The following is a 23,677-nucleotide window of genomic DNA, read 5'->3' on the forward strand; positions in this document are numbered from 1 at the left end:
CTGATCTTGTCTACCAGACAAGGAAGTACCTAAAAGCTAGGACAGAGATCTGAAACATCTTTCTTCAGTGCCTTCAGAGGGAGCAATGGTCCTGCTGATACCTTGATCTCCAACTTCTAGCATCAAGGATGGTGAAATAATACATTTATGTTGTTTCTGTCATCCAATTTGTGTATTTTGTTATGACAGTTCTAGAATACCAATATAGGTACACACTTAGAAGTAGAATTGCTGAGACACAGAGTAAGAATCAGTTAAACTTTATTGTAAACTACCAGTTTCCTAAATTGTTACACATTTTACAGTCCCAAAAGCAGTATACATTTGCTTTATTCTTAGCATTTGGATTATCTATATTTTTCATTGTGGCCATTCCAGTGAGTGTGTAGTGGTTTTTCATAATAGACTTCCTTTTTGCATTTCTCTGGTTAATTAACTAATGTGAGCATCTAATCATATATTTACTGGCTTTATGAATATTTTTTCATGAAGTTTCTGTTCAAATCTTTTGTTAATTTTTAAACTCAGTTGTGTTTTCATTGATGTTTGTACATGTTTGTCTCTTCTGAATAAAAGTTTTATTAGATATATATATATATATATCTAATATATTAAATATATTTTTCTCAGTCTATGCCTGTTTTTTTCCCATATTTTAGGTGATGTATTTGACAAGAAAAATATTAAATTTTGATGAAAAGTGAAAAGTGAAAGTAAAATCACTCAGTCATGTCTGACTCTTTGCAACCCCATGGACTGTAGTCTACCAGGCTCCTCTGTCCATGAAATTTTCCAGGCAAGAGTACTGGAGTGGGTTGCCATTTCCTTCTCTAGAGAATCTTCCTGACTCAGGGATCAAACCCAGGTCTCCAGCATTACAGACAGATATTTTTCCATCTGAGCCACAAGGGAAGCGCAAAATATTTTTTTATTCTTCTTTGGTTAATGCTGTTTGTATTTTTTTCTAAGAAATGTTTGCTTACTCCAGGATCAGGAAGATATTTTCTTATGTCCTTAATCAGAACTTCATGGTTTTTACTCTTTTTGCATGTAGCTTTATAACTTATTTCAAATTAACTTTTGAGCATAGCCAAAATCTCAAGGTTTGCTTTTTTCACTTTTATGTCCAGAAACTGTCCTTTTGGTCAGGTTGGGAGACCCAAAGTTCAGTTCAGTTTAGCCGCTCATTCGTATCCGACTCTTTGTGATTCCAAGGACAGCAGCACACCAGGCTTCCCTGACCATCACCAACTCCCAGAGCTTGCACAAACTCATGTCCATTGAGTCAGTGATGCCATCCAACCATCTTATCCTCTGTTGTCCCCTTCTCCTCCTGACTTCAGTCTTTCCCAGCATCAGGGTCTTTTCCAATGAGTCAGTTCTTGCTTCAGGTGGCCAAAGTGTTGGAGTTTCAGCTTCAGCATCAGTGCTTCCAATGAATATTCAGGGCTAATTTCCCTTAGGATTCATTGGTTTGATCTCCTTGCAGTTCAAGGGACTTATCCAGGTCCCTTGAACCACAGTTCAAAAGCATCAATTCTTCAGCATTCAGCTTTCTTTATAGTCCAATTCTCGCATACGTGACTACTGGAAAAATCATAGCTTTGACTAGATGGACCTTTGCTGGCAAAGTAATGTCTTTGCTTTTTAATATGCTGTCTTGGTTGATCATAGCTTTTCTTCCAAGGAGCCACCGTCTTTAAATTTCATAGCTGAAGTCACCATCTGCAGTAATTTTGGAGCCCCTCAAAATAAAAAGCTCTAGACTCAGCCAAATGTAAAGTAACTTAAGGAGAGGATTGAGATGCCAAATGTAAAGGGGCTTAAGGAGAGGGTGGAGATGCATTAGGAATACTGTATTTCAGATTCAATCAGAAGTTTCAATTAAATTTAGCCACACAGTGGCTGCCAAAATTAAGTGTATTTTTAAGTCAGTGGCAGAGCATTTGTGAGACAGTGGGAACCATGTGAAGCAGAAGCCTGTGGCTAGCCCCTCACTCTGTTTCCATCCCCAAACCAAGATGCACATGTTACTGCAGCACACAATCTGCCACATCCATTCCTACAAATCACTTGGTGACCTTGTTAGTTTGGATTTGAGATCATGCAAGTAGTGGGGATCTTGTGTCCAACAGTGGGGACAGAAGAAAACAGCCATCTGGGAGTGTTAGCAATGCAGCTGCAGATGACTATGTGCAAGTATGTGGGCACACACACATATATTTGCATTCATGTGCATGTGCATATGTGTGTGTGCATATGTGTGTGAGTGCATATGCGCTATGTATTCATGTGCACATGTACTCTCCAGAGTATGGGTCAGGGCATGTTGTCGGGTACACTCCCTTATAACTCCAGAATTCCTCCAGAAGAAATGGACTATGTGCTCACTGTGCATCTTCAAAATTTACCTTTTCTTATGTATTTTTATCTCCTCATCATTTGTCATTTATTCAACATTTTATTTACTTGTTTTTGTTTTAAATTTCAATGTTTTTGGAGGAGGAGTGGAACATCGCATTTTTTTTTTTTTTAATTTTAAGAGCTTCCTTTTCCCTTTCTTGCCTCCTTCTTTCTGTTCTTCCTCCTTCCTGCCTGCCTTTCCTTATCTTTCTATCTCTCTTCTTTAAATAACCTGTTGCTATTTTATGGAAAGAATATAATTTCAAACTTCACTAATATTCTAGACTTAAAAAATGTTAATGTACCTTCCATTACCCCAATTACCTGTTTGTTCCACTGTCAGATTTTGTTACTTTTCCCTTGGCCAGTCATTCATTCAGCAAATATTCATTGAACATCTTCAATGTGCATCAACAGTTCTAGCCCTTGGGGTACATCAGTGATTTTTCTTTAAATGTCTGGTTTTCTTGGTTGTCATTTTTAATTTCATATCTAAGAATGAAACTATAATAAACCTGACTGGGAGCCTGTGCACATGGGTAGGGACTGTCTACTGGAGGCCTTTACCTTGAAATGAGCAGATTAAGCCTCAGCCAGCCTTACTGAATGGAGGAAAGGGCAGGGCCATAAGTTTGCATGCTTCTCTCAAGTTTTCTAATGACCATATCAGACACTCTAAATCTTGAGCAGCTTGTTCATACCTCTCTACCTGGAGAGAGCAAGTCTGGCTACTGAGATTCCTTTGTGTCTGTTGTTTGTGGGTAACGACATAGTAATAGGAATCTACTACTCCATATAAAAATTTAATTCTCGACTTTCCCAACAACCAATCCTGCAAATGCTTCATAGAGCCAAAACCATTCAGAGTTGAGGACAGTTGGCATCTTTCAGTAATTCTGAACTTTCCCAAGCATCCATGTTGCATCTTCTGAACTCTAATTTTTTTTGTGGACATTCTTTTATCTTTATGTCTTCTTGAACTCAGTTTAATTATCTTTTCTGCAAATGTCATCTTCTTGAGTCTTCTCATTGCCTTGCTTTCATTTAAATGAAATCCTGGGAGGGAGAGAATATAAATGAATTAGGTCAGTCTACTACTTTGGACTAAAAGCCTGATTGGAAATTTTTGAATGTGTAGATCATGTAGAGAAGAACCAATGTTTTTACAATATAGAGCTTTCCCAGTCAGAAGCGTAGTATGCCTTTCTGTTTGTTCAGATATATTTCATATTTCACATTTTTGGGTTATCTTGATATATTTATGAGATTTATTTTTCACATAACTTGTCTTTCTTTTTGCTAGTGTGACTGATGATTTTTCCCCCGTAGGCAATTTTGTTGTAGGTTCCTGATGCTACATAAGAAATTTCATTAATACTTATATTAATTTTGACTTTTTAAATTCAGCTCATATTAATTCAATTAATTTTTCAATTGGTTATCTTATATTTACAAGGTGAATGATCTTGAAAAGTGAAAAGTGAAATTGAAGTCACTCAGTCATGTCCATCTCTTGGACACAAGACCCCATGGACTGTAGCCTACCAGGCTCCTCCATTCATGGGATTTTCCAGTCAAGAATACTGGAGTGGGTTGCCATTTCCTTTTACAGAAGATCTTTATGACTCAGGGATTGAACCCGGGTCTCCCACATTGTAGGCAGACTTTTTACCATCTGAACCACCAGGGAAGTCCTCAAACTATCTTACTGTCTACCAAAAAAAAAAAAAAAAAGACAGTTTTGATTTTTCCTATCTAATATTAAATCTTATTTGCTTGATAGTTTTGATTAATACATAGTAAGAGAGCTTTCAGTATGGTCATGACTAATAGCAATGATTGAGGTCATCCTTATCTTAAAACTGTTTCATATGGATGCCTTCATGTTTTGCCACTAATGTGATGTTTCCTTAGATTTCTTGGAGAAAGTGCTTAAAAGATATTTCCTTCTATTTTTGGTTTACCTGCACTTTTGAGTTTGTTTTTCTTTTCATGAATGCAGGGTGAATTTTGAAAGATATTTTTCACCTTCTATCATATGCTGTTGCTCAGTTGTGTCCAACTTTTTGAGAGTCTATGGACTGTAGCCCACCAGGCTCCTCTGTCCATGGGGATTCTCCAGGTAAGAATACTGGAGTGGGTTGCCATGCCCTCATCCAACTGGTCTTCTCAACCCAGGGATCAAACCCAAGTTTGTTTTGTTGTGTCATCATATGCTTTTTACTATCTTTAATTTGCTAAAATGCACTAATGATTTAACTATCTTTACTATATCTCAATTTAATTGATCTATTCAAGTTTTCTATTTCTCTTTGAGTTGGTTTTAATAATTTAATTTTTTCTAAATAGAATTCAATTTATTTTGATTCAGTTTTCAAATTTACATATAAACTAAACATAGTATTTTATGCTTTTCTATACTTTATTGCCTATATTTGTGTTCTTGTGGTTCTTCCCCTTCCGAATCACAGCCATATCACGGTGAAGGAGCTTGCTTAACCCAATGAAGCTATGAGCCATGCTATACAGTCCCCCCAAGACAGATCACAGTGAAAAGTTCTGTCAAAACATGGTCCACTGGATAAGGAAATGGAAACCCACTCCAATATTCTTGCCTTGAGAACCACAATGAACTGTAAGAAATGGCAAAAAGATATGACACCAGAAGATGAGCCCCTGAGGTCAGAAGGTGTCCAATATGTTACTGGGGTAGCTCTGCTACTGGGCTATTACTAATAGTTCTAGAAAGAATGAAGCGGCTGGGCCAAAGCAGAAACAACACTCAGCTGTGGATATGTCTAATGGTGAAAGTAAAGTCTGATGCTGTAAAGAACAATATTGCATAGGAAACTGGAATGCTAGGTCTACAAATCAAGGTAAGTTGGATGTGGTCAAGCAGGAAATAGCAAGAGTGAACACTGACATTTTAGGAATCAGTGAACTAAAATGTACAGGAATGGACAAATTTAATTCTGGTGACCATTATATCTACTACTGTGGAGAAGAAGCCCTTAGAAGAAATGGAATAGTCCTCATAGTGACAAAAGAGTCCAAAATTCAGTACTTGGATGCAATTTCAAAAATGACAGAATGATCCCAGTTCCTTTCCAAGCCAAACAATTCAACATCACAGTACCCCAAGTCCAAATACCCCAAATATTGATGCCAGGGAAGCTGAAGTTGACTGGTTCTGTGAAGACCTACAGCATCTTCTAGAACTAATACTAAAAAACAATATCATTTTCTACATAAAGGGATGGAATGCAAAAGTAGTAAGTCAAAAGATTCCCAGAATAAAAAAAAAAAAAATGGCTTTGGAGTACAAAATGAAGCAGAGGAAAGGCTAATAGAGTTTTGTTAAGAGAACACACTGTTCATAGCAAACACCCTTTTCTAACAATACAACAGACAACTCTACATATGGACGTCACCAGATGATCAGTACTGAAATCAGATTGATTACGTTCTTTGCACCTGAAGATGGAGAAACTATAAAATCAGCAAAACTAAGACCTGGAGTTGACTGTAGCTCAGATTATAGCTCATTATTGCAAAATTCAGATTTAAATTGAAGCAAGTAGAGAAAGGCCTAGGCCTTTCAGGTATGACCTAAATCAAATCCCTATGATTATACAGTAGAAGTGAAAAATAGATTCAAGGGAGTAGATCTGGAAGACAGAGTGCCTGAAGAACGATGGATGGAGGTTTGTAACATTGTACAGGGAATGGTTTTGGTGACCAAAACCATCCCAAAGAAAAAGAAAATGCAAAAAGGCAAAGTGGTTATCTGAAGAGGCTTTACAAATAGCTGAGGAAGGAAGAGACATGAAAGGCAAAGTATAAAGGAAAATATATACCTAACTGAATGTAGAGTTCCAGAAAAAAAGCAAGGAGAGATAAGACGGTTTTATTAAGTGAACAATGCAAGGAAATAGAGAAAAACAATAGAATGGGAGCTAGTGGAGGTGATGGAATTCCAGATGAACTTTTTAAAATCATTTTGATATTTGGCAAAACTAATACAATTATGTAAAGTTTAAAAATAAAATAAAATTAAAAAAAAATAAAAATAAAATCCTAAAAGATGATCCTGAGAAAGTACTGCACTCAATATATTAGCAAATTTGGAAAACTCAGCAATGGTCACAGGACTGGAAAAGGTCAGTTTTCATTCCAATCCCCAAAAAAGGCAATGACAAAGAATTTTTAAAGTATAATACAGTTGTGTTCATGTCACATGCTCCAAGTTAATGCTCAAAATCTTCCAAGTTATGCTTCATCAGTGCATGAACTGAGAAATTCCATATTTATAAGCTCAGTTTTGAAGAGACAGAGGAAACAGAGATTAAATTGGCAACATTTGTTACATCATGGAGAAAGCAAGGGAGTTCCAGAAAAACATCTACTTCTGTTTGACTATGTTAAAGCCTTTGACTGTATGCATCACAACAAATCGTGGAAAATTCTTAAAGTTATGGTAGTATCAGGCCACCTTACCTGTGTCCTGAGTAACCTGTATGCAGGTCAATAAGTAATAGTTAGAACTGGACATACAACACAGATTGGTTCAAAATTGGGAAAAGAGTACTTTAAGGCTGTCTATTGTCACCCTGCTTATTCAACTTATATGCAGAATAAATCACATGAATTGATGGGCTAGATAAATCCCAAGCTGGAATCAGGATTGCTGGGAGGAATATCAGGAACCTCAGATATGAAGATGATACCACTCTAATGACAGAAACTGAAGAGAAACTAAAGAGCCTCTTAAAGAGGGTGAAAGAAGAGAGTGAAAAAGCTAGTTTGAAACTCAACATTCAAAAAACTAACATCAGGCATTCAGTCACATCACTTCATGGCAAACAGATGGGGAAAAAGTGGAAACTAACAGATTTTCTTTCTTGGTCTCCCAAATCACTGCAGATAGTGACTGAAGCCATGAAATTTAAAGACACTTGCTCCTTGGAAGGAAGGCTATAACAAACCTAGACAAAATAAATGACCCAATCAAAAAATGGGCCAAAGAACTAAATAGACATTTCTCCAAAGAAGACATACAGATGGATAACAAACATATAAAAAGATGCTCAACATCACTCATTATCAGAGAAATGCAAATCAAAACCACTATGAGGTACCATTTCACGCCAGTCAGAATGGCTGCAATCCAAAAGTCTACAAGCAATAAATGCTGGAGAGGGTGTGGAGAAAAGGGAACCCTCTTACACTGTTGGTGGGAATGCAAACTAGTACAGCCACTATGGAGAACAGTGTGGAGATTCCTTAAAAAACTGGAAATAGAACTGCCTTATGATCCAGCAATCCCACTGCTGGGCATACACACTGAGGAAACCAGAATTGAAAGAGACATGTGTACCCCAATATTCATCGCAGCACTGTTTATAATAGCCAGGACATGGAAGCACCCTAGATGTCCATCAGCAGATGAATGGATAAGAAAGCAGTGGTACATATACACAATGGAGTATTACTCAGCCATTAAAAAGAATACATTTGAATCAGTTCTAATGAGGTGGATGAAACTGAAGCCTATTATACAGAGTGAAGTAAGCCAGAAAGAAAAACACCAATACAGTATACTAATGCATATATATGGAATTTAGAAAGATGGTAACAATAACCCTGTTTACGAGACAGCAAAAGAGACACTGATGTATAGAACAGTCTTTTGGACTCTGTGGGAGAGGGAGAGGGTGGGATGATTTCAGAGAATGGCATTGAAATGCATATAATATCATATATGAAACGAGTCGCCAGTCCAGGTTCGATACACGATACTGGATGCTTGGGGCTGGTGCACTGGGACGACCCAGAGGGATGGTATGGGGAGGGAGGAGGGAGGAGGGTTCAGGATGGGGAACACATGTATACCTGTGGCAGATTCATTTCGATATTTGGCAAACCAATACAATATTGTAAAGTTTAAAAATAAAATAAAATTAAAAAAAAAAAAGCAGAGATCACTTTGTGGACAAAGTTCTGTATAGTCAAAGGTGTAGTGTTTCCAGTAGTTATATACAGATGTGAGAGCTGGACTATAAAGAAGGCTGAGTGCCAATGAACTGATGCTTTCAAATTGTGGTGCTGGAGAAAATTCTAGAGGTCCCTTGGATTGCAAAGAAGTCAAACCAGTTAATCTTAAGGGAAATCAACACTAAATATTCATTGGAAGTTCTGATGCTGAAGCTGAAACTCTTATACTTTGGCCACCTAAGGTGAAGAAGGGACTCTGCAAAAGACCCTAATGCTGGGAAAGATTGAGAGAGAAAGATGGGGGTGACGGAGGATGAGCTGTTTAGATAGCACCATTGATTCAATGAACATGAATTTGAGCAAACTCTGGAAGATAGTGGAGGACACAGGAGCCTGGCGTGCTGCAGTCTATGGGGTTGCAAAAAGTTGAATATAACTTAGGACTGAACTATGACAACAATTTATGTTCTTCGTCTCATTCAATTCCAAGTTTTAAATTTAGTCCTTCTTTTCAAGGGTTGTTTTTTTTTTTTTTTACATTTTCTAATTTTGTTATATTGGTTTCACAGAATCAGATTTTTGCTTTTTTGATCAAAAATATTATTTTTCTATTATTCATTTTTATTAAATTATGCTTTTTTAAATTAATTTCTAGTGTGTCTTATCATATTTTACTCTTCTTTTGTTCCTGCATACTCCTTTTCCACAGCTCACAGATTTTGAATCTCCTGCCAGGACCAAAGGAGGAAGCCCTCAGGTTTTCTTATTCATGTAACCAGATGCTGGGAAGAAAATGAACGGGGGCAATAGGATTTTCAAGCTGTTATCAGACAAACATTAAACATAGAGTCACCCTCTTTAGTAAAGATGCATAGATTTTTGTGTCTCTAAGATAAATGCCCAGAAGTGAATAGTATGTACAGTTTCATTTTTTAAAAGATGTTGTCAAACTACAAACTCCTTTTCAGAGTAGCTGTAACATTTCACATAGCAAGAAATACAATTTCTTTGCAGACTCACCAGTGTTTTTAATTGTCACCATTTTTTAAACTGCTCTAATAGTTGTATACTGTTATGTTAGTGTGATCACAATTTCTATCTCTCTAATGATTAGTGCGGTTAAACATACTTCCATGTGCTTATTTGTCTTCTGAATATGCCTTTTGGTGAAATGTCTCTACATATTTTTTATTTTTAAATTGGACTGGTTGTTTCTTTAATGTTGAGTTTCTTTCTTATATTTTAGATCTGAGTCCTTTGCCAGAAATGCAGTTTGAAATATTTTCACATAGCCTGTCGCTGATCTCCTCATTTCTTAGGAGGGCTGTTTGCAGAGGGAAATTTTTAATTTTTATGAAGTCTAATTGTTTGATATGAATATAGACATCTCTTTATTTTTTATTTTTATTTTTTTAAATTTAATTTTATTTTTTAACTTTACATAATTGTATTAGTTTTGCCAAACATCAAAATGAATCTGCCACAGGTATACATGTGTTCCCCATCCTGAACCCTCCTCTCTCCTCCCTCCCCATACCATCACTCTGGGTCGTCCCAGTGCACCAGTCCCAAGCATTAGAGTTGTTTATAGTATTATATTATTATCATTTTGAAGTCTATGGGATCTGTTGTGGTATCACCTGTTTCATTCTTGATATTGGTGATTTGTGTCTTTTCTCTTTATACATTGTCACTCTTGCTAGAAGTTTGTCAATGTTATTGATCCTTTCAAAGAACTGACACTTTAATTCATTGACATCCCTGTTGTTTGCTTTAGTTTTAACCAATCCTCTCTTATCTTCATCACTTCTTTCCTTCTCCTTGCTTTTGGTTTACATTACTCTTCTTTTTCCAGCATCTAAGGAGTCCAAGTCCCTGTTATTAATGTTTACAAATAATTTCCCAGCCCCAATCACAGGCAATTAAAAAGGTCTTACCTGCTTTCCCTGCATAGGCTTGGTGCTCAGCTACTGTAATGCATCCTCTGAAGGGAGTTGCAGTCAGGACTCTTTCTCTAACTCATGTTCTTTCCTAGCCAAGAAAGCACTATTCAGAGGCCTCTTGATTTGGCGCTTCAGCCAACATCTTCCCTAAATCTTCCCTCTCAATCTTCCTCAGGCACTTGTGTCTACAAAACACAGGAGCCTTTTGTTTAGGGCTTCCTTTGGTGGTGAGACAATCTGTGTGTGTCATCTATCTGATCTAATGTGGACAACATCCCCTTGGGAAATGTAACAGGAGATGGCCAGCACTTTCTCCAGTGCAGCCTCCTGCTTATATTATTGCAGTTCATAATTAATAATTACTATTATTTTCATTCTGTTGTTGTCTAACTTGCTGATACTACATCTGGCCCCTCTGCTCTCTCTCCAGCTGAGCTGAGTCCTTGACAAACATCAAACAGGATAGTCAATTAAGCACAATGTCATTATGGAAGAGTAAAAAGCTCAAAGATATCATAGGGCACCTTTGGAGGGGGCTTACAGAGAATGTGGGGTATTCTGGAGGAGTACTAGTAAATCATTTGCAAGAGTATGAAAGTTCTATAAGGCACTTTGCCAACACATCTTGGAAAGTACTAGAGCATCCCATGGGCACTTTATTAGCCAAGCCAGTGAGTCTTGAGGAGTGCTAATAGAAGTCACAGAGCATTGTTGGAGGATGCTAAGGATTTTTTTACATAAGTTATTTGGTTCCAAGGGAGAACTTTTGGTCCTTCTGTTTAGCCTGGAGTTCCTTGGATGAGTTCCTCTTGTAAGTTAACTAGACATACAACAGAGGAGTTCAAAAAAGTAGAGACAAATTGCCCAAGCACTGCCTGCAGTAATCTGACAGTGGAAACAGAGAGTGGGGAGCCTTCATGAGTTGAGTAACTCCAAGCAGTTATCATACACAGATATATGCCCTGCAACACAGCAAGTTGTTGAAATTTCAGAAGGGATAAAAGAATGTAGAGCTGTTTGAGATCACTTTGACCAGTGACCTTGAAGAGACCTTAGAGACTTAATTAGATGCTCTTCAGAGATAATTTCGCTAAATTTAGTAAGGGAGAGTTGCATGATGTAGAGTGCACTACTAAAATCCCTTACTTCATAGTGCCCTGACAGTGGCTGATGCCAGGAAAACAGAAGTCCAGCAGCTGCAAGAGTCTTCTGAGTGCAGAAGTCTGGGCTCTGCTGGAATGAGCCTATGCTATGCTATCCCTGGAGTCCTGTCTGGGAAACAGCTGTCTACCCAAGCTTGGTTCTCCACCTGGCTCTCTACACTTTCCCCTAACCCCAGAAAACTTGTGACCAAAGCTGACAGATGACGTTGTAGAGATTTGTACTTTGGCAAATTCTGTGATTGATAAAGGGGCTGTGTCTTCTGCATCTTCCTATGGACCTCTGGAAAGGTTGGAGGGACCAATTTCTTTTTTTCAGATCGCTCAATTATTCAGAAAAAAGCAATATTAGTGGTTTGCTAAGACAATGTCCCTCTGTCCTTATGAGAGATCAAAGGCCCTATGCCAAGGTTGAAAGTCCATGGAGAGATAGGGAAACAGAACTGCTCAGATCTTTTAGAAGCTGCTACACAGATAATACACCGTCCCTGCCATTAAGGTGAGGTGGAAAATAGCTCTCTGCTTTGGGGTCTGAGGTCACCAACACCAGAACACTTGGCCAAGCGTGATTATAGGTAGGTTCTTTTGGGTATCCACAAAACTTTATTGCTATGGCCCCTACTACTGAATTTATTATGGGAATTATCTATGTACATCCCTCTTTCTTGTCCCCTCCAAGCCTTAGCAGGAATTACTGCAGTTATGACCATTTAGTGTAGTGTGGAGGAGCACTATAAACTTCATAGGCTACTGTTAATGGCCTGGCCATTTGACAAGACACTGGCAAGCCTCCGGCTGATATATATAAAAAAGTAAACATTAAGTACTATAAATTTAATGCCGATCTTTATGCTCCTCTTAATGCTGCTCTAGTAGTGTTTTGAGGGAAACATTTTGTACATTGTCTTTTTGTTTTCACTCAGATCAATGTAATTTTAATTTCCTTTGGGACATCTCATGAATAATGGATTACCTAGAAGTATGCTTTTTACCTCCTAATTATTTGGAAATTCTTCTGTGACTGTTATATTATTGATTTCTAGATTTATAGTCAGATAACTCTGCATGATTTCAGTTTTTTTATTTGTTGAGGTTTTTTTTGTGGCCAAGAATATACAGCTGGTCCATGAACAATGTGGGGGTTACGGGTCCAAACTCTTTGTGCAGTTGAAACTCTGCATATAGAGTTGGGCCTCTGTAGCCAGGGTTCCTTATCCATGGATTCAGTCAATCATGGACTGTGAAGTACTATAGTATTTACGAAAGAAAAAAAAAAAAAAAAACTGCACAATTCAAACCTGTGTTCTTCATGAGTAACTGTGGTCTATTTTTGTTATTTGTTCAGTGTATTATTGAAAAGACATTTTTTGGGGAGTGTAATGTTCAATAATGTTGATTAGTTCATTTTGGTTGATGGTGTTGAGTTCTCTTATTTCCTTGATTTTCTGTCAAGTTGGTCTACCAATTGTTGAGAGAGAGGTGTTGAAGTCTCCAAATGTAATTGTAGATTTGTGTAATTCTTGTTTCTCCATTTTTGCTTTGCATAGTTTCTAGATTTGTTGTGTTCTTGGTGCACATACTTTTAGGATTGCTGTGTCTCTTTGGTATATTGATTGTCATCATTAGGTCTCTCTACATACATTTTTTTTTTCAGCTCTGAAGACAAATTTATTTATTCGTATAGTCACTACTACTTTTGATTGATGTTTGCACAGTATCTTTCTCCATACTTTTGCTTTTAACCTATAAATATCACAGTATTTTAAAGTGTGTTTCTTGTAGACAGTATATGAATTGGTTATATTTTTGTCTTCTTGCCAATTTCTGACTTTTAGGTGCTTTATTTATACTATTTACATGTAATGTAATCATTTCTTTTTTAGGGCATTGTTTTTGTTGTTCTGTCACTCAGTCATGTCCAACTCTTTGCAACCTCTTGGACTACAGCATGCCAGGCTTCCCTGTCCTTCACTATCTCCATGAGTTTGCTCAAACTCAGGCCCATTGAATCAGTGATCTATTGAAACATCTCATCCTCTGTTGCCCCCTTCTCCTCCTTCCCTCAGTTTTTCCCAGCATTAAGGTCTTTTCCAATAAGTTGGCTCTTCACATCAGGTGGCCAAAGTATTGGAGCTTTAGCTTCAGTATCAGTCCTTCCAACAAATATTCAGGATTGATTTCCTTTAGGATTGACTGGTTTGATCTCCTTGTAGTCCAAGAGACTCTCGAGAATCTTCTCCAGCACCATGGTTCAAAAGCATCAATTCCTCCACACTCAGGCTTCTTTATGGTCCAACTTTCACATTTGTACATGACTACAGGAAAAACCATACTTCAACTATACAAACATTTGTCAGCAAAATGATGTCTCTGCTTTTATAATACACTGTCTAGGTTTGTCATAGCTTTACTTCCAAGGAGAAAGTGTCTTTCAGTTTCATGGCTACAGTCACTGACAGCAGTGATTTTGGAGCTCAAGAAAGAAAATCTGTTACTGCTTCTACTTGCCCCTCTCCATTTGCCATGAGTGATGGCAATGGATGCCCTGATCTTGTTTTTTGAATTTCATTGAAGTTTTGAAATTATTAGAAGTTTATTGAGTTTTAAGCCAGCTTCCTCATTTTCTTCTCTCAGCCTCAATAGAGGTTCTTCAGTTCCTCTTCAGTTTCTGTCATTAGAGTGGTATTATCTTTATATCTGACATTATTGATTTTCTCCTGGCAATCTTGATTCCAGTTTGTGAGTCATCCAGCCTGGTATTTCACATGATGTACTCTGCATATAAGTTAAATAAGAAGGGTGACAATATACAGCCTTGTTGTACTCCTTTCCCAATTTTGAATCAGTCCATTGTTCTATGTCTGGTTGTATTACTTCCTCACATGCAAACAGGATTCTCATGAGACAGGTAAATTGGCTTGGTATTCCCATGTCTTTAAGGATTTTCCACAGTTTGTTGTGATCTACACAATTAAAGGCTTTAGCATAGTCAGTGAAGTAGATTAGATGATTTTCTAGAATTTCATATCTTTCCCTATGATCTAACAGATATTGGCAATTTGATCTCTTGTTCTTCTGCCTTTTCTAAATCCAGCTTGCACGTTTGGAAGTTCTTGGTTCATATACTGCTGAAACCTAGCTTGAAGAATTTTGAGCATTACCTTGGTAGAATGTGAAATGAGTGCAATTATTGTACAGTAGTTTGAACATTGTATGGCATTTTGAATACTTGTTGACATTACTCTTCTTTGGGATTAGAATGAAAACTGACCTTTTGCAATCCTGAGTTTTCCAAATTTGCTGGCATATTAAGTACAACACTTTAATGACATCATCTTTTAGGATTTTAAATAGCTCACTTGAAATTCCATTACCTCCACTAGCTTTGTTTGTAGTAATGCTTCCTAAGGCCCACTTGACTTCTCACTGTAGGATGTATGGATCTAGGTGAGTCACCACACCATTATGGTTATCTCGGTCATTAAGACTTTCTTTATTTTTTTATTTTTTATAGTCCTGTGTATTTTTGTCCCCTTTCCTTAATCTCCTCTGCTTCTGTTAGGTCCTTTTCATTTCTGTCCTTTATTGTGCCTATCGTTGCATGAAATGTTCCCTTGATATTTCTGATTTTCTTGAAGACATCTCTAGTCTTTCTGATTCTATTGTTTTCCTCTATTTCTTTGCATTTAAGAAGGTTTTCTTATCCTTTCTTACTATACTTTGGAACTCTGCATTCAGGTGGGTGCATCTTTCTGTTTCTCCTTGCCTTTTGCTTCTTATTTTTTCAGCTATTTGATAAAACCTCCTCAGGAAACCATTTTGCCCTCTTGCATTTCCTTTTCTTGGGGGTGGTTTTTGTCACTGCCTCCCATACAATGTTATAAACCTAAGTCTGAATTTTGAAATAAGGAGCTCATGATCTGAGCCAGAGTGAGCTCCCAGTCTTGTTTTTGCTGACTGTATAGAGCTTCTCCATCTTCTGCTGCAAAGAATATAATCAATCTGATTTTGGTTTGGCCATCTTGTGATGTTCATGTATAGAGAGCTGTCTTGTGTTGTTGGAAGAGGGTATTTGCTATGACCAGTGCGTCCTCTTGGAAAAATTCTTTTAGCCTTTGCCCTGCTTCATTTTGTACTCCAAGACCAAACTTGCTTGTTACTCTAGGTATCTCTTGACTTCCTCCTTTTGCATTCCAATCCCCTATGATGAGAAGGACACCTTTTTTTATGTTGATTCTAGAAGGTCTTGTAGGTCTTCAGAGAACCATTCAACTTCAGCTTCTTTAGCATTAGTGGTTGAGGCATAGACTTGGATTACTGTGATGTTGAATAGTTTTCCCTGGAAACAAACCAAGGTCATACAATAGACTCTGACAAGCTATGTATATGTAATATGCATATTATTATTATTATATATATATATACACAAGTCATGTGTATGTAATATATATTTATATATAGATACATACACATATATTGCATATCATAACTTGTCAGAGTCTATATTTGTTGACATTTTGCTAATTAAAATGGAGTCTAGAATTTTTGTCCCATTAAGCCCCCCATTATAATATAATGATGTTAAATATTTCCTCCATTTTTATTGATAAACACATAAGACTATGCAATTCTTTCATCTAACACAATTTTAAAACTCAAGGGAAAAATTCAAGAAGAAAAACAAAGTCTATTGTATTTATTACTCTTTTTACTGTTACTCCTTTTCTTTCTTCTTTCTGATATTTTCAGATTCCTATTTTTATTGTTTCCTTTCTGTTCAGAGATATTTCCATAGGCAGTCTTTTGGTGTAGGACTTATGATAGCAAATTCTCTTAGTTTCTTTTCACCTGACAATGCTTTGATTTCCCTTTCATTCTAAAGGGTATTTTTACTGGATATGATATCTGGGTTGAGAGTTTCCTTTTAATTCCTGAAAAATATGCCACTTCTGACCTCCCTGATTTCTCATGGGAAATGAACTTCATTTGACTTGATTTTTCCTTACAGTTAACATTTATCATTTGCTGTTTTCAAGATTTTTTTGTGCTTAGTTTTCACAAGTTTTACTAAGCTGTGTCATAGGATGATTTCCTTGGGTTTATACTGTTTGAAATATGCTCAGATTCTTGGATATGTAGATCTATACTTCTGTCAAATTTAGAAATTTTTTGTTCATTATTTATTCAAATAGTTTTTGGTCCTACTTTTGTTTTCCTTTCCTTCTAGAATTCCAATGATATGCCCATATATATCTTCTGTTACAGTCTCACAGGTCCCAGAGGCTTTGTTCATCTTTTTGTCCAGGCCATTTGTACATGGTTGTTCAAATTGGATAATCTCTGTAATTACAGCTCCAAGTTTCTCTTACTTTCTCCTTTTTGTTGCTGTGTTTATCTCTTATGAAGTTTTGTTTTGATTATTATCTATTTCAATTATAAAAAGTGAATGTTTTTTCTTTATATCATTTGTTTGCTGAGATTTTCTATTTTATTTATGAGCCTTTCTATTTTTAATTTGTTTCAGGTGTGTTCTCAATTGCTTGTTAAAGCTTTTTCTATTAGGGCCATTTTAATTTTTGTGAGATAACCCTAACTTCTGTGTCCTTTTAATATTGACATCTGTTTATTGAGTGTGATGTTTTTCTGTTTATTGGGATGATGAGTCATTTTTATTAATAATCTGAGCATTTTAGATATTATATTGTAAGACTTTGGATCTTATTTAATCTTGTTTTAGCAGTTTTCTTATAGCACAGCTTCTTTGGGAGAAGGCACCTGCTTCCTTATTATTGCCATTGGGAAGCTCAGGTACACTAATCAGATTGCATTGCCACCATCTGTCATTCTTTGCATCCTGACGTCCCCGACCAATTGTCCTATCTACCTTTCAGAGTATTCTTACGTTTGTTTTAAGTAGACTCTAGGTTTTTATGAATTCCACTATTACATAATAAGGTCAGTGGCTCATGTCTTCTTGGTGGACTTGGCTCTCAGCATACTGTCTGATAGTAATTTAACAACTACTCCTTTTTTGTTCACTTCATCAATAAATCTATGCTACTGTCTTACAAACTTTCTCATATGTTTTTTCTTTGTTTATTTCTTACTCTATTTGCAAAAAAAAAGAAAGAAAAAAATAAAAGAAATTCAATTAATATAATTATATTTATACTTAATATAGTTATTTTCATTATATTCATAATTGATATGATTATATATATGTGCCTGTGTGCTCAGTCACCCAGTTATGTCTGACTTATTGTGACCCCAAGGACTCCTCTGTCCTTGGAATTTTCCCAGCAAGAATACTGAAGTGGGTTGCCATTTCCTCCTCCAGGGAATCTTCCCGACTTAAGAATCCAATACCCGTCTCCAGCGTCTCTGACATTGCATATTGCAGGCAGAATCTTTACTACTGAGGCACGGGGGAAGCCTGGTTAGATATATTCGTTTTACTTATTTCACAGTTACTGTTTGTAATATTTCTAGTTTGTTTACTTCCTTAAATTTTCTTCTTATTTTTATTAAATTGATCTTTTAGAAAATCTTGCTTCCTTTTTTTGTAAAATGGCATGTTCTTTTCTTGTCTTGTTTTACCAGTGGTCATCTTGCAGTTTGTTTTGGTTTAAAGATTAATGGCTTTATTTTGTGGGTAAAAATTCCAGCATCTTAGGAAAGTTAAAGGACAAACCAGGTGCCCCCATGCAACATTAATTAATGTTTATTAATATTATTCCAGATGCCACCCAATGAGACTGGTTGAATAATATCTTTAAATAAACTTAATAGTTTAAATTTTAAAATGTTGAAACAAAAATTAAGTAGGATACATTGTTGATCACTGCCTTTACAAAGGAGATATGAGATTCTAAACAACTCAGAAATTAAGAGGAGAAAACAGAAAAAGGTAAAAAGAAATAAGTGATTGTTTATTGTTGTTTATTGCTATTCTGTGATGTGAAAACTATTTCATCTTTAGAAAGACTACAGTTTCCCTGAAATTAGTGATAAAGACATCAGCTCATCCACACTTTCTCTTACTCCCCTCCACCACCTATGGTTCAATCTCCAGGGGTTCTAATCTCCCTTTACCTCTATAATCACAGCAATCTCCTGGAACAGCTAAGAGTAGGGCCCCTTCTGCCTAGAGAGTCTTCATCTTCATGTATGTTCCTCAGTGCAAGAGGGAGGACAGTCTGTGGAGCTTCTTTGGTGAAGAAACAGGAAACACGGGGTCAGAAGTGTGTCTTCTGACTGTCAGAACTGTCTACCCACCTCTGTGCTTTTTCCAATGTGCGAATACTTCAGTTTAATCCCTACTCCACATTAACTATTGGTGTACCATTGGGCAAGTTCTTTCAAGTATCTAAATTCTCTATACATCTATCCTATTTTACTTTCCAGGCATTTTCAGGAATAATCATACTTGCAAAAGGGATATTAAAAGAACAAATTTGATGCACATTTAAAGATGATCACTCTTTTAATTATTTTTTCTCTAGTCTCCTTTATGTGTTTAAAATTATTTTATATTGAAATAAAATTGATTAACAATGTTGTGTTAATTTCAGGTGTACAGCAAACTGATTCAGTTATATATATCATGTACTTATTTTTTTTTCCAAATTCTTTTTTCATTTAGGTTATTATAGAGTATTGGGCACTGTTCTTGTGCTATACAGTGGGTCCTTGTTAGTTATTTATTTTAAATATAGTAGTTTGTACATGTCAATTCCAAACTACCAATCTATATATTTTTTTAATAATAGGCAACTGTCAAATAGCAGGCAACTCTGGATTTCTCTTCTTCCCAGGATTCTTATAATCATACCAATCTAATCTGTTTCATCTCTTTTTCTCTCACTTTAATCATAAAGTAATCAAGAACTTTCAAGCTTTACCATTTTCTTCCTGCAGCCTAGTCCCTCAGTATATCTCCTTTGCAGCAGCCTTGGAATCTTCATCTCACAGCTGCTGTCAGCTGTGATTTTCCACTAGAGAAGTCCTTTTGTATTTCATCCTGATAATCATGGTGTGTGCCTTTTCAGCTCTTTTGAGTGCAATAGTTCTCAAATAACAGTCATTCTTTTCAGGAGAATCATTAGTGAGGCTGTTGTTTAAATCTGGTGAATGAGAACATGTAGGCAATGAGCTGAAATCATTTGCTAAAGGTCATATCCTGAGTCAAGGGCAGATATGGAAACAGATAAAAGCAAACTGAAAGTTTGATGTCTTCAGGAATATGACAGCTTTTATGGAGAATATTGTTGAAATTGTTGATCTTTGCTATTTCCTCCCTTCACTTTGACCCTTTTTGGACACTTCCTAAGAATGTGTACATACATTTCAGTCTTCCAGTCTTCATTCTGTAGCCATATTCAAGCATAAGAACCTAGTCCTAACTCATCTGCATCCTCACTTCTTCTATACTCACCACAACCACCACTCCCACCAACATCACCATGACCAATACCCAAAGCAACCACAGCTCTGGACTATTATCTCTGCCACCAAAACTCTAACTAAGACCAACATTGCCAACACCACAGCTAATACTGCCACCAACAACAATGCTACAAGCACTGCCATTGCTACCACTAACACCATGATCATGATGATGATCATCATTGTCATCATTGCTCCCACTTCTTTCATCATCACACCAACACCTCCAGCACCACCGTCACTGCCACAGTCTACCATACTATAACCAGCAATTACCACTACTACCAGCAGGCACCACAGCCATGAACACCATCACCACACTACTAAAACTGTGTAGATGAGACGACTGGTATGGAGAACTTCTTTTATTGAGCTTTGCATTTGTAGGTAATTGTAAATTCACTAACAGTTGAAACATTAATAATAAAGAGGTCCTATATTCCTCTTACCCAACTTCTCTTGTAATAACACCTTGAAAAACTATAGTCAATTATAGTAACCAGGATATTGACATTAATACAGTCATGATACAGAATATTTTAATAGATTCTCACAAAGACACTATACTTTGCCTGCCTTTTAACAGCCACACCTACTTTCATCCTGCTTCTGCTACCTTATTAATCCTCATCTCCATTTCTATAATTTTCCCATTTCAAAGATGTTATTTAAATAGAATCATACAGAATGTATTCTTTTGAGACTGGCTTTTATTCATTCACATAATTCTTTAGATAATCATCAGGTTGAGGGCTTCAATAGTCTTTTTATTTTCATTGTTAACTACTGTGTCATTGTATGTGTGTGTGTATATATATATATATATATATAACATATATGCATATAACTATATAACTGTAGTGTGTGTGTGTATATATATATATATAATAGTTGATTTACCTGAAGAATGGCTACTAGGTTGTTTCCAGTTTTTCATTGTAACAAATAAAGCTGCTGTAAGCATTTGTGTACAGATTGTAATGTAGATGTTAATTCTTTATTTCTCTTGGAATTTATTTCTTGGGGAATTTTCTCAGTGAACTTGGTGAGTCATATGGTACCTGCATAGTCAGTCATTTTCATGAAACTCCTAAACAGTTTTCAAGTGGCTGGATCACTTTATATTCCTACAAACACCATGTCAGTGATCCAGTTTCTTTTTATTTTTGCTAATATTTTGTCACTATTTTGTATTTTAGACATTTTATTAAGTGTGCTTTGATATCCTGTTGTGGTTTTAATTTGTATTTTCCTGATGACTAATGAACATGAATATATTTTAATGTGCTTATTTTTCATCTGTATAGCCTCAATGATAAAACATTTTTGCATGGTGTTTTTGTCCATTTTTCTAACTGAGTTGAGTTTGATGTATATATTCAATAGATTCTAGGTTCTAGTTGCTTATATGATTCATATGTGGTTTACCAATATTTTATCTGGGTTAATAGTTTATCTTTTTATTTTCTTAAAAGGATTTTCTCAGACCAAAATATTTAATTTTGATGAGATCTGATTTATTATTTTCCCTTTAATGGATTATGGTTTTTAAATTAATTAATTTATTTTAATTGGAGGCTAATTACTTTACAATATTGCAGTGGTTTTTGCCATACATTGACATGAATCAGCCATGGGGGATTGTGTTTTTTTCTATCAAATGAGAGATCTCTTTGCTCAACCGTAAGTGCCAAGATTTTTGCATATTTTTTCTAATATAGTTATAGTTTAAAATTTTATATTCAAATCTGTGATACATTTAATAACATTTTATACAAGGCATAAAATTTAGGTTGGGGAGGTTCATTTTTCTTTGCCTATGATGGCATGTTGCCTTATTTACTTTTGTCAAAAATGTTAGGGGAAACACTGACAGAAACAGCCCACCCTGGCCAGGCACCATAGTAACTATTTGCTTGAGTTATTTTACAATGGGAGATCCTGGTAAGGAACACAGAACTAACAAGCCACCACCAGCCAAAAGAATTTGAGAAAGGTCAAAAAGAGATGCCATATGTCCTACCAACTTCCCAGAATTCTCCTCATGGGAATTCATCCTGGGTGAGCAATGATTGGCCAGAGACAATCTGGAAACTAATATCATCACCATAAAACCCAAAACTTCAAGCTATGTGGCAGAGTAGTCCTCCAGGGTTCCCTTACCCTCTTGCACTTCACCTGGGCGCCTCTTGCCAGTAAAGTCTCTTGCTTTGTCAGCATGTATGTCTCCTTGGACAATTCATTTCTGAGTCTTAGACAAGAGCCTATTCTCAGCTCTGGAAGAGCCCCCTCACCTCAAAACAAAAGGGCTAGTTTTCCTCCACTGAATTTGTTTTTTAACTTTATATAGGTAGATAGATAGATATAAACTAACAAAACCTGAACAGCATTATAAATCAGCACTATATAATTGACATTTATAAAATATTCCATATGACAACAGCAGAAAGCACATATGAAATGTGTGAAATTCAGGCTTATATGAAAATATATGATTTTCAGGCTTATATGAAACATCCACTAAGATGTAGCCCATGATGTACCTCATCAAGGTCCTAAACCATATATCAACATTTAAAAGAATAAAAATCAGACAAAGTATGTACTCAGATCACAGTGGAATTAAACTAGAAATCAATAACTGAAAGATAGTTCAAAATTGTACAAATATTTGGAAATTAAGTAGCACCTTTTAAAAACTACTATTAATTTTTGGCCACATTGAGCAACATGTAGGATCTTAGCTTGCTAACCAGGGATCAAATCCATATTCCTCTCAGTGGAAGCATGGAGTCTTAACCACTGGACCCCCAGGGAAGTCCCAGTAGCACCCTTTTAAAGCACACTTGAATCAGATATTAATCTCTGTGTGGCTATTCCTCTGTCAATATCACAATTTTGATTTTATACCAAATAATAATTCTTGACAGCAGGTAGGCTTATTCCTTCCATTTTGTTTTTATTTCAAAGTTTGTTTAGCTATTTTAATTCTTTTGTCTTTCAATATAAATTTTAGAATAATTTTGTCCGTATGGACAGAAATATCTTGCAGGGATTTTGATAAGGAATTGCTTTTACCTTGTGTATTGGGAGAACTAACACCTTTGATATGCTGTCTGCTAATTCATGATCACTGTATAGCTCTCCTTTTATTTAGATCCTCATTGAGTCATTGAATCAACATTTTGTAGTTGTCAGCATACAAGTACTCCACTTGCTTTGTTAAATTTATGCCAATACATTTTATATTTTAAGTGATTTTAAAATTTTATTTTTTTGAAATTTAATTTCAGTCTCCACTGTTCATTGCTAATATGTATGTGTGTATGTACAGTTAATTTTTATGTTGATCTAATAAACTGCAGCTTCACTGGAATCACTTAATAATTCTAGGGGTTTTGAGAAGATTCCTTGGGATTTTTTATGTACACAGTCACGGCAACTGCCAGTAGTGGTAATTTTATTTATTCCTTTGTGATCTGTTGGTTTTTTGTTTTCATGTGTTGCTTTCTCACACTGTCTGAAACGATGCACTGCACTGAATAAGAGTGAAGAGAGTAGACATCTTTACTTTGTTCAGTCTTTTAGCATTAAGTATAATGATAGCAATAGATTGTACATGTTGTTTAACAATTTGGGGAATTTTTCATTTATTCCTATTTTCTGAGAATTTTTATCATGAATGTTACCTTTTGCCAAATGCTTTTTCTGCATCAATTAATATTATATAGT

This window comes from Bubalus bubalis, chromosome 2, assembly GCF_019923935.1.
Source record: "Bubalus bubalis isolate 160015118507 breed Murrah chromosome 2, NDDB_SH_1, whole genome shotgun sequence".
NCBI classification, from domain to species: domain Eukaryota; kingdom Metazoa; phylum Chordata; class Mammalia; order Artiodactyla; family Bovidae; genus Bubalus; species Bubalus bubalis.